Genomic DNA, 13,741 nt, shown 5'->3' with positions numbered 1-13,741 from the left:
TCCTTAATCAAAAGAAAACTAATATGTTATTTGATTTTCATATTAAAAAAAAAAAAAAAATTGGTTCAAATGTAACACAGAATGTGACTTCGTATATAACATAGACAAAAGTCTGCTTTAATTTTTTTAAGATCTTTAATATAATTTCCTGTTAAAATTAATTGTTTCCTATCAAAAACTTGTTTATCTCAAATACACAGTATATAACTACATTATACACAATAAATATTTTTAGATTAACGATCTGTACGACAATTACAAGAAATTACGCAATAAGAAACAAAGAAAGAAAAACACATGCAGCATGAATACAGATAAAATAAATCCATAATAAGATAGATATTCAGATTGAGTTCTACAAATGAAAAAAAAAAACATTTATACAAATCTAGGTTCAGCAATTCTTTGTTTATGAGTTTAAGCTAGTAAAAAATTTGCCAAATTTCTTCTTTAACAGTAAAATGAAACAACTGAAATTCTTTGGACACAAACTTGGGAGAAAATTAGTGATTTTACAAGTTTATTTGAAAAGGTTTCATAGTTTATTCTAACCAACTTAAAAACTGTTATTTACACTTGTTTTACTTTACGTTCATTCTTTGTTATTTATTCTAAAGTTAATTTTCTGAAAAATAAAAAAGCCTACAAATTTTAAATCACCAATAAACATATAAAACATTAAAACAAAATTTATACATTGAGAATTTTGTATAACATTAACAGAAAAAAATCAGTTTAAAAAATCTGACCTATATTTAAAATAAAACTTGACAGAAATAATTCTAAACCAAACCAAAAGCCTTTTTTTATACCTTTAACAAGATTTAGAGAATCGAGAAAATTTATTTAATGTTAACAGAAAAAAATCACAGTTCAAAAAAATCTGAAATTTATTTAAAATAAATAAAAATCCCTTTCGGCACGCCGGAAAGCACAGGTAGATTTCACCGGTGCTACGTAGAGGATAATAAAGATTTCCACCTTAAAGTTTAGAAAAACTTCAAATTTACTCAATACAACAATGGTTGCATGTGAAAAAAGTTTCACATGTTTAACATACGACAAACCCCATCTTACAATTCCAGCAATATTTTGGTAATCCGTTGCGTAAGGATTGGTCGTATCAAAAGTCTTTTCAGACAAATTTTTATGTAATGTTTAGGGAACTAACAAGTACACACACACACATATATATAAATGTATGTATGTATGTGTGTTTGTCCTATATGCGTTCCTATGTCATTCATCCAACTGCAATGAAACTTTGGTAAGATGTTGTAGGCACACCCGCGAAGGTTTCTCAATTAGTTTCAACCCGCTACGTGAGGCTGGGGTCAAGATATTTAAAAAAAAAATTCTATTTATGGTCCGACTTGGCTCATATTCAGAATATATTGCAACAAGACCGGTATAGCGGGCTTGAGTAACGGATTCTTGCCAATTATTATGAAAGTAATAGAAAATATAATAATTGGAGAATCCAGAAAGGGTCAAAAAGGAGAACTTTTTGTAAAAAAAAAAAAATAGGTCGGTTCGTCTTTTGTTAAAGACAGCCCGCTGACACACAATAAGCAAATATTTCTACAGTGAGAAAAGCCACCAGACCTTGTTATGGAATACATGTGAACGAAAGCCATTGTTCTCACGCTACGAGTTGGGTACCGGTTCAGCAGGTAAAGTGGCTAAACCCACCACAGGTTGTTCTAGTGGTGAACGCGTCTTCCCTAATCAGCTGATTTAGAAGTCGAGAGTTCCAGCGTTCAAGTCTTAGTAAATCCACTTACTTTTACACGGATCTGAATACTAGATCGTGGATACCGGTGTTCTTTGGTGGTTGGGATTCAATTAACCACACATCTCAGGAATGGTCCAACTGAGAATGTACAAGACTACACTTCATTTACACTCATATATATCATCCTCATTCATCCTCTGAAGTATTATCTAAACGGTATTTACCGGAGGCTAAACAGGAAAAAGGAAGGTAAAGTGCCTAGAAGTATAAATAGATCTGGAAGATCAGCTAAAAATCAGTTCTATTAGAACCAGTCTGCGAGACGTTACGAATCAGTCCCGCAAGGGCAATTCTGCGAGTTGTGTGGGTTCGGCAGAGTTTTGCGAACCAGTCCAGCGAGAGTCACGGGTGTGTCTGCGAGACATCAGTCCAGGGAGAGTCTTGAATCCAATTCAATACGAGTAAGATGACGCCATGAGTAATTTCCATTAAACAAGAAATATTATCGGTGAGTTACAGTAAAACTGTAGGTGTATAAGTGAATGAAATAATGCAATACACTTCATTCATAAACTGTTAGGGTAAACAGCAAAGGTACTTGCAAGTGAACTTTATATGATTGTTTGTTAAAATAAAATTAGTGGTTAAAAACGGTTAAAACTAGTGGTTTCTTTGTTGATGGGTTTGAATAAATTCCGAAAGATTACTTATTTTGAACTCAATCTTGTGTGTAATCTGTATTTAATATTTACTATTAAATTCACTTATCACTATTTGATGTGCAATATTTGAATGTTATCTTTGACGATTACGTTATGTATTATGCTCTGTTTTTATGTCGTATTTATTTTTTTTATGTCATGTATTAATTTGTTGTTATTGATATGTAATATAATCATCGTCTACTCCTACCCTGATTATTACTGTGATTGTTCCTATATTACTATTTGTGTTCATTAATTGTTTTATTACTGTCACTTATTTATTATTATTATCATTATTGTATTTATCACCACTGTTATTATTATCAATTTGTCTGGTTGTAATTATGAACATTTTAAACCAATAAACTATAATTACATAAAATTCTAAATTGTCAATCTCAATATCTTGATTGAGCCGCGAGCCATGCGACAATATATTAGTTACTTGAAAATAAATATTTTTGCAAAACCTATACATGCTACGTGGCGCCGATGTCGAGATATTTATGAAACAAATACATACAGACTTTCTACTTCTATATATAAAATGGTAATATCCGTATGTGTGTCCGCTGTAGACTTATAAACTACTGGACCGATTTACGCGCGGGAAAAATGGTGAAAAGGGGAAAGAGGAAATGGGAAAAGATATAGGGGAAAAGGTGAAAGGTTATATTTTGTGAAGTCCCGTAATGTTCAGTTTTCTAATGCTTTATCAAACTTTCAATTGCGTTAATTTAATCCATATATATATATATATGCATATATACTCAAATCTAGCAATAGCGAAGCATTGCCTGGTCAGCTAGTATTATAATAAAAAATACACGGAAGTGATTTTTCTCGATCGATTTTATAATGACCTTTGCTACCCACACATTGTAAACAATCTAAAGGGATTTCCCATCAGGGGAATTCTGAACCCAAAATATTTACTCTAGTGTAATCTTACTCTTTTGGGTGAACCCAAAATCTTTATCATCGTCATCAGCATCGACTGTTTCAGTATCATCGACGGCATTGACTTTTACACCGCTTTTGGCAAAGCAATCTCTAATAGTGATACTTTTCACCTCATCCCAATTATTGGCTACGAACTGAATTGCATGCAAAAAATTTACAAGTGCACTAAATCTTTAGTCGTAGCCGAAGAACTCAACGTATTTCCTTCAATTTCTTGTAAAATGTAACTTATCAGTTTATTTTGGTACATAAATTTTAAATTTTTTATTATTCCATGTCAAGCGGTTGAATTAAACTTGTATTCGATGGCAGAAACTCGGTTTGAATGTTTTGTAAATCTACATAAGGATGGGCAGCACGGTTACCAATACACAGGCAATCTTGATTTTTTCTGTATCTCGTCGTCCAAAGCACTCAGCCAATCACGAAAAATTAGACTCGTCATACAGGCTTTTTTATTAAAATAGTAGTGAACAGATAAACCCTCCATTCTAGCCCACTTAAAAAACATCGTGGTTTACAAAAACCAGAAGTTTTAATTTGTCACTGCCAGACATATTCGCGTAACAAAGCACAGTAATTCGATCCATTGGTTTTTTTGAGCCAGATAAGGCGATGTATTTGTAACAGATGGACCAATGATTAAAAATAATTACGGAAAAACGATTACAGCACCTTACACAATGAACGGACTCGCAATAAATAAACTAAAATATTTGCTTTATCATAAATGCATGATGTCATCTGTGTTGCCACGCCTACGTACTGTGCATATCAGCGATAGAAGGAAGTCAGTCACCTTCCTCAAAACCCATCGGGTTGGTCTAGTGGTTAACGCGTCTTCCCAAATCAGCTGATTTGGAAAGTCGAGAGTTACAGCGTTCAAGTCCTAGTAAACCCAGTTATTTTTACACGGATTTGAATACTAGATCGTGGATACCGGTGTTCTTTGGTGGTGGCTGGGTTTCAATTAACCACACATCTCAGGAATGGTCGAACTGAGAATGTACAAGACTACACTTCATTTACACTCATACATATCATCCTCATTCATCCTCTGAAGAATTATCTAAACGGTAGTTACCGGAGGCTAAACAGGAAAAAAGAGAGTCACCTTCCTCAACACAACATTCAACAACAGTCAAGCGATTTAAATAGCTAACAAAATTACGATATTTTACAAGTAAAAGAAAAAAAAAACGAACAAGCTAGTGGGCCTTGAAAGCGGCATTTTGGATTGTTAAACCGGCGTAATTTTACATGAATTATACCAATATGTTTCCGTTTTAACAAAATGCTACAATTAAACGGCTCCCCCGAATAACCAGTCCTATCAACCGGAATCAACTGTATTTAAAAAATTAGTTCGCAACAGGTTAACTAACTAGACTTGTTTCAGAAGTCATTCCTCTATTAAAAGGAAATCAAATAATTTTCTTTATCATAATGTCCAATTTTGTTAAAAAATGTTAAAATGCAGGAAATGAAAATAATTTATAAAACAATGAGATTAGGCATGGGAGACTGAATTTTTATGCCGGCCTTTCGTCAAATAATCTAATGCAACATTACTACTTGCTGTGGAAGACATGATAAACTTACATACAAGAAGTTAGAACAAGAAAAGAGTTAGTGAAGTAAATTTACAAGCTCCTTTAAGTTTTATGCAGTTATTATAAGACTAGAAGTTACCTCTACAAATTACTGCAAACAATGACAAATAAAAAGGCTTTCTCTAATCCGGTCCATCAGATATAATTATAGAACTTTGCTATACTTTTTATGCAATAATACTGTGAACACAAGTGTTGTAGGCATGATGCCGCAGACGAATTGGCTAAAAATGGGGCAAATGTAACACTGAAACCTTCAAGACCGATTACCATTAATAAAAACATTAACCTACCCAAGAATATAGACTAGCAAATGTCTGATTGCATACTTGGTTAATAACTTGGGAGGATAAACCATATGAAGGTAGTTAGTTATTACATTTATACAAAACAAAGCATTAACGTTAGTTTACCTACTGAACATGATTGCTTGGTCTACAGCTTTAAAAATACCAATATCCTTGGCTGAGAAATCTATACATTTTTCAAAACCTATTGACAGCAAAGTTAACAAAGATCACCTTCTCATCTGTAACCTATTACTGTGAAAGTATTTTCCTGTACTAAAGGTTTAGTGAGTAAATATAGTTGAAGTTAAGAATAATTATATAAGTGGAAAAAGGCTAAATCTATGAAAAATGAACAACAAATATTTTGTACTAAAATGATGAATCTTACACCAAGAATTGTCACGGATTGTTCTCTTCCTCATACTGGTCCTACAGACCCTTCCTTATAAATTCTCTCATTCTTTATTGAAACTACTTTTTATACCATATTCTGATGATAATAGTAATTCTAGCCGAGAGTAAGAAGGATTTAGAAGAAACAATGAACAGCATGGATGAAGTCCTGCGCAAGAACTACCACATAAAAATAAACAAGAACAAAACGAAAGTAATGAAATGTAGTAGAAATAATGAAGATGGACCACCACTAAATCACCAAATGTGAAAATAGGAAGAGAAAAGATTATGGAGGTAGAAGAATTTTGTTATTTGGGAAGTAGAATTACTAAAGATGGACGAAGCAGGAGCGATATAAAATGCCGAACTAACTTTCAGTCAGAAATATAATTTGTTTACATCAAAAATTAATTTAAATGTCAGGAAAAGATTTTTGAAAGTATATGTTTGGAGCGTAACTTTATATGGAAGTGAAACTTGGGACGATCGGAGTATCTGAGAAGAAAAGATTAGAAGCTTTTGAAATGTGGTGCTATAGGAGAATGTTAAAAATCAGATTGGTGGATAAACTGACAAATGAAGAGGTGTTGCGGCAAATAGATGAAGAAAGAAGCATTTGGAAAAATATAGCTAAAAGAAGAGACAGACTTAGAGGCCACATATTATGGCATTCTGGAATAGTCGCTTTAATATTGGAGGGACAGGTAGAAGGAAAAAATCGTGTAGGCAGGCAACGTTTGGAATATGTAAAACAAATTGTTAGGGATGTAGGATGTAGGGGGTATAATGAAATGAAACAGCTAACACTAGATAGGGAATCTTGGAGAGGTGCATCAAACCAGTCAAATGGCTAGCAAAAAAAAAAAAAAATTGCATATTCCACTGATCAATTTTCATGCCAAATTAAATTTATTACCCAAGTTTCTGAAAATCTGCATCAACATTTCATTTTACTTTGTTTACATCAATACAAGTTGTTAATAGTTTTAAAAACCAAAAAATGAACATTTTAACAAAACATCTCGCTGAGCTAAGGGCTAAAGAAAATCACATAGGTTTTTAATATGTGTTTCACCTGCCATATACCAGTACATTTCTAAAAGTCTAACATCAATTAATCGTAAAAATTTGCATCAGGCTGCAGTGATAGCTTGTGAGCAGTGTTTTTATGCGTGTTAAATTTTTGTTTATAGTTGTTCGATTATCACTGAATTATTTCTCTTGGATTAATAAGAGAACTTTTTTCAAAGAAAATTTGAATGTAAAAAAGATTTTTTAAAGAATTTTTAACCCCCCCAACCAGTTAAAATTAGTGTGAGTGCTGCTCCAAACTTTTTTTCTGGACCTTGTTAAGGCCATGGTTAAAGTTTTCTGTAAAATAAAAGAACTGAAAAAAATGAATAAAATAGAATAGCTGGAAGCAGGATAATAATCTAATTCTACGCTTATCATATTCAAGAATATGATAAAGCATTGTCCTTAAAAACTATTCAATTCAATTTAACGGAATAAATAATAAACTGTCAATACAGATAATATTTTTAGTATTATTAGATAATAACTAAATATCTGCTTAAAAACACTATAGTCCAATGGAGCTTAATTTAAATTTCTATGTACATGGAAACAAATACATAATTTGTTTTTATTAATTACCTTCCCTTTTGCCATTCCAGCGTGTTTTTGGACAGATTTGGCAATCAAAGAGCCCTTGCTTTCTGCCATCTTCTGACCACTACTAAAAAAACAACTAAATCAATTTCATATTCCTTCCACAGACTAAACTAGACAAGGGAATGAACAAGTAACATTACATACACATGAGGAATAAAAGAAAACTACCTGCCACCAACAAGCCAGGGTTGGTACTGTGAGAGCGACAGTGTTCTTTCTCCCCCGCACCCTCATGTGCAGCTTCCTATGTGCGCATGTGCACAACAGCCAAACACCATACCACTGTAACTGTGAAGCGCACAGTTCCATTCAAAGATTTTTGTGTCTTTATCATAAAAAGACGAGGATGGCTACTGACACTAAGCTTAAGGATTATATATTGTACAAGTATAAAGAAAGAATTTTAAAAAAAAGACTCATTATATTAAATGTTATCGATAATATCAAGTAAAAATAGGGTGCTGAGTTCCATAGTGGCTATACGCGAGCCTCTAACTTTTATAAAAAAAAAATCATGATTAAAATCTTAAAAAGAAAGTATGGTACTGACTGATTTCATTTTCCTCATAAGTTTATGGAGAAACTTTTAAGTACTCAAATGACCTTTATGATAAGATAACATTTTGTAGTCATCTTCCCACTACCAAAAAAATGCTTTACACTATGTTACAACAAACTACGCTTTAAATATGTATAAATTATTTGGAGAGTAAAACATAGACAACAAGCAGTACGTGAAACACACACTCAAATACTAATTTTGTAATAAAGAAAAAATAATAATAAAAACATAAATTCTTAAAAACCCAGAACTGCCAATAAAACACAAAACATATGAAATAACCCACCATCTTTTAATCAATTATGACAAAGTTACCAAGACTATTTTACCAGAACAATATATACACATGAGGTGTAACAACAAAGTAATGAGACTGATGTGATAAAAATGTTTACTCAAATTTTAGTCACCTGTTATGTAATCTCCTTCAAAGTAGTTCTCTTCTGTATGCACACATCTACTCCACTACTTCTGCTAGTAACATTTCTGAACTACTTCTTCTGGAATTTTGTCTAATACAATAATCACAGCATTTTGGACATCTTTTGTTGTTTGAAAATGGTGTCCCTTGACCACCAATTTTACTCTTGGGAATAAAAAAAAAATAACTGGGCAAGATCTGGTGAATGAGGTGGCAGTGGCGGCAGTACTGAAATGCAGGATTTTCTGATTAAAAACTGCTGTACAGACAATGCAGCATGAGATGGGATATTATGATGATGAAGAATTCAACTTGTACAATGTTTTAACAGACATAGAGGAGTCATTTTCAAAGTCTTTGTAGACATATTGATTAACTATTTGACCAAGAGGCACCCACTCTTCATAAATAATGCCTTTGGAATCAAAAAGCACATAAGCATGCTTGTGAAGTTTTTTTTTTGACTTCAACATGAATTATTTTTGGTCTGGGTGATCCATTTGAACACCATTTTCACACGCCCAGAACTTCTGTTATTATTTGGTAAACAGTTTTCCAATTATGTTCACTTCTGCAATAATTTTCAAATAATCTTCTGATCACATGATTTCACGCGTCCTGGCCATGTTGACATCTGTCAGTGAGGTTGATGGTGGTCATCCACTACACTGGTTCGTCTTCAACATTCATTCTGCCTTCACAAAACATTTTATGTCAATGAAAAACTTGAGCTCTTGATATAACCTCATTTCCTTCCGAGCCTTACTGTAGGTTGTCGTCACAATCTCACAGATAACACAAAAAGAAATGGCATACCTTTGCCCAATATTCTGTGATAAGAAACCAAAACATGTATTCACTTACTACTACACACTACTCAAGACTGAAAGGCTGTACAGATGTGCTGCTTGGACTATTAGTGGCGGGAAGATCAAGGTCAAAGAAGGAGTATCTGTGACAACTTCAGGGTTGCCACATTTTCCTAAAAAAATCAGTTTCATTACTTTATTGTTGCACCTCATGTTGTGTGTGTGTGTGTGTGTGCATATACACATATATATATTTTTTTTAATATTCTATATGTATAAATTGAAATACTTAGGCATTAGCCATAAAGAAATGCTTACAACAAACAGTAAATTTGTACAAATGTTATTCCATTTCAGTAACCTACTTAATCAATTTATTAAATAAAGCTTTGGCATAAAGGGTCTGCCATCAGGCAAAATACCAGATGATGATGATAATGCAGTATCAAGCTTATGAAATAACTCATACTATTTTCACCATTTTTCAATATTTATCAGACTGCAGGCAATTGAATAAAATGTCTCACGAATTCTTTGCTTTGTTGATTTATGTTACCAAATGACATGAGTTTTCTTTTTTATAAAAAGTGATTGCCATTTTGAATAAATGCCTTTAATGAAAACATTAATTAAAATAAGCTGAAATGTAAAATTTCAACACACAAAGCTAGCATATAAGTGATGTAAAAATTACGTACAAATTTCACGATAATCACGACATAAACTATCCTCTAATTGACAATATTGGATATTTGACTGAATGTTTAAACAGTAATATAATCGCTACAGAGAAAGACTTTACCACTTGTTCTGTGCTATTAATCACATGTATGATGGTTAATCAACTTACAACGAGTGTTGTCAGTCATCTTCAATGGCTAACTCCACAAGTCAGACTCTTGAACTATTAAGATTAGTTTTATAGTTTCTTTCTCTTTCTAAAAAATCCTAATTATAATCTTTGTACTTAATAACCTCCACCCTAACCTCTTCCTCCGTAGAACGATTAGGATCTGACTGCTAATTGACTAGTGTCCATAACGCAGCACGGATTTCGACCTTGCATGGGTCATCCATTGTCCAAATCTGCTTTCAACATTTACATCTCATGTTTTCTTGATCCTAAGCGTATCTACTATATATATATATCAAAGAATGAAAACTTTAAGTTCAAGTAATTGTTAAAAATTACCAAACAAATGAAAAATGTTTGCCATAATAAACATTCTTTCACTAAGGGGTTCATGGGGTTCTTGGCAAGACTGTCAACTTCATTCCTCAAACAGATAGTTTCATTGTAGGTGAATGTATCAGCTAATATAATTGTTACACTGAAGAGATTCAAAGAAATTTTTAAATGATATTGGCTAAATCCATGAGAATAAACTGTACCACAATAACAATAACAAACAACACTGAGTGCGACTGACTCTAGGATGTACTTTCATCCTGTTAGCAATTAATAGGATGGGATTAGCTAATAACATAAGAGGCTAATTTCAAAACTTCTGCTTCATATTTTTCCTAGTCCTGGCAAATTTAACAATAACAGTTATCTGGACTTCAGTAATTCAATGAATAAAACAGATAAGTTGGCTGGAGTATTATCAAACATTTAGTATCTAAGTAGTCATTTGAATACTAAATATTTAAATGTAGCGGGTCAATTCACAAGAATTTTGAAACTAAACTATAATTTGTACTGCTGCTTGTTTTACATATTATTTCAACACAGAAATATTTTTTAAAAATCCTGAAAACTGCATTTATTATTGACCATTATAAATTTGCCAAACAGATAAAATAAAATACAAAACAACATATTTAAACTGTTAGGTTAAATATGTTAATATGTGGGTTAAATATAATTAATTCAAGTTGCAAATTCTGGCGTACGTCAACTTACACATTTATAATCCATTTAACAGAAATACAATAAAAACTGCATAAATTAATAAAGACACCAGTACAGCAGGATCGTTCAACATGCAAAAACACAAAAAGCAAAAAAAATGACACCAAAAAATAAATATGCCAGATGATTAGATGAATAAAAAGTTATTACCTTAGCACCCACCACAGCATTGAAGAGGACGTTTCCTAATTGCGTGTCCCAATATACGTGTAAAAATGATACGTTTTTAAAAGAGTTTGTAGTAATCTATATTAAAATAAATCGTTAAAATACAGAGTAGCTTTCAATTAAATTATTTTAAATACACGAACAGAGCAAACCTATCGAATCAAACAGTTTTAACCCTGGCACACGATCAAACAAGACTAACCTAAGAGAGTCGATTTTATTCAGGACATCTACATTATCGCGGTACTGCACACACCAACCCTCATTATAATGTATTCATCCAGTGCACTTTTAACGAGGTTATAAAAAATTTTATCTATTACAAAATATGTTGACAATTGTAGTTAAAATAAATATGTATCTACAAAAACTAAACACAGGAGTTATAAACCATCATATATGATATATGTACACCTTCATAACCGAATTTTATTTTTTACCTTTACAACGAAAAAATATACAAATTTATGAAATGACACATATGCATGCTAAGAATAAGAACAAATTTATAAGAATTACATTATTCTACAGCAATAAAACTTCCATTAATTTTTATTTATTTATTATTTTTTTTTTAGTATTTAATGTCAGTATTTCCTAGAATATTTTTCGTACGCACAGTCACTACACAACGGCGGGAAAATCTTGCAGTATTAAATCAAACTGATTTAAATTTATTACATAAAATTTTAAATTGATTCGAAGATAATTAAAATTAGCATATGGAATAAACGATAAGTATATTTTTACAGTTAATACAAAATTAAACATATAATGACAAGGCATTTCTATTGTCATATACAAATTTGAAGAGAAGCCTTCCCAGTTCACCTCAAACAGAAAGGCTTTTAATTCACTTCTAACTATCTGATTCTTCTAGCATAGTTTAATGATTAAAAGATTCAGAATCTGGTTTACAAAATCAGAACTTACACAAATGAAAAAGTATGCAAATGTATGATGCTTCAAAACTGAAAATATATAATTTTTTAGTTACCTACAGTTGAGTTGGAAAAAAGACACATTTTTAAGCAATTTCTAAAGAAACCATGTTCAGTTAAGAAATTAAATATAGCCAGATCTTTACTAAATTCTCAAAAAGAAGTCTAAAGTTCATGATTTGTGAATTTAACTATACTTGATATAGACAGTTTTTTCGGAAATGAGTAAATTACAGCATTTTGTAAATCACAAGCTAATATAAATATCAGTAAGATATTACACTTGCTAATGTTAAACAGTATTAAGTGATGTATTTTCTTCCTGTTTAGCCTGTTTAGGAATTACTGTCAGGTATTACTTCAGAGGATGATATGTATGAGTGTAAATGAAGTGCAGTGTTGTACAGTCTCAGGTTGACCATTTCTGAGATGTGTGGTTAATTGAAACCCAACCACCAAAGAACACTGGTATCCACGATCTAGTATTCAAATCCGTACAAAAGTAACTGCCTTTAGTAGGACTTGAACGATGTATTTTCTACCAAGAGCTCCTTATATAACACCAATGAGTTGTTAACTATTTTGAAAAGATTCAAATTTTGACTAAATCTTTGCTGAAAACAAATATGATTATGACCTGAACTGGTGTTATTTAGACCCCCATGACAGTCAAATTATTATTCAAACATTCTTAGGAAATCATAATTTCTAGAACAGTCTTAATTAATCTGTCATTGAAAATGGGTCCATTATTATTTACAATAAGTATAAATGTTAATAGATAAAAGGTTCAAAAGAAATTTATCTCTAGGATTTACATTGGTTATCTCTGTTTACATGCTGAGAGTTACAGTACATTCTAACAAGCTGACAGATGGATGTCTCTCCTTATGGTAAACCATACTAGCTTGCCACAGTTCTCAAGATCCTTTGTATTCAGTTTAAGGAACTAATCTTTCTTTTTACTTAACTATTATATAATTTATATTGCTATAGTCTTGTGGTCATATCTAATAGCTCTGTTAGAGCTATTTATAGCTCTGTTATAGTGACACTTTCTTTATGTAAATTCTTGTTTTTATAATGTTAAATAGAAGTCTAAAAAAAGGTTGATAGGTTAGAAAATTAAAGAAGGAAATGGATAGGATAACGGTAAATGCAGTAGGAATTAGCAAGGTTCAGTTGGAAGAGGAAAATGACTTTTGGTCTGTGATTTTACAATAATTAACTCAGCTTCAAATAATGGGCAGGCAGGAGTAGGTTTCGTAATGAACAAGAAAATAGAAAGAGAGTAGAGTATTTCGAAATGCATAGCGATAGAATCATTGTAATAAGGATATTATCAAAACCTAAACTAACAACGATTGTTAACGTCTATATGCCTACAAGCGCCCATGATGATGATAAGGTAGAGTGTGTCTACAAAGAAATTGACGAAGCAATTAAACACATAAAAGGAGATGAAAATTTAGTAATAGTTGGAGATTGGAATGCAACCATTGAAGAAGGCAAGGAAGGAAATATAGTGGGTGAATACAGGCTGAGCAAAA

General features: G+C 32.0%; 1 protein-coding gene across 3 annotated transcripts in view; it reads right to left on the bottom strand.

Annotated features, from left to right (window-relative positions):
* The window catches only part of LOC142321524 (tudor domain-containing protein 7-like), a 217,360-nt gene extending 205,755 nt beyond the window's left edge, over window positions 1-11,605 (bottom strand). The window contains exon 1 of one of the 3 annotated variants that reach the window (XM_075359715.1): window positions 11,233-11,605. The gene's annotated coding sequence lies outside the window, so the exon portion shown is untranslated. The remainder of the gene's footprint in view (window positions 1-11,232) is intronic. The other 2 variants (XM_075359681.1, XM_075359705.1) reach the window with 2 other exon arrangements.
* Between the last annotated feature and the right edge of the window lie 2,136 nt (window positions 11,606-13,741).

Source organism: Lycorma delicatula, chromosome 1 (assembly GCF_047948215.1).
Source record: "Lycorma delicatula isolate Av1 chromosome 1, ASM4794821v1, whole genome shotgun sequence".
Lineage (NCBI taxonomy): Eukaryota > Metazoa > Arthropoda > Insecta > Hemiptera > Fulgoridae > Lycorma > Lycorma delicatula.
The sequence above is the reverse complement of the archived record's forward strand: the minus strand, read 5'-3'. Positions and strand labels throughout refer to the sequence as shown.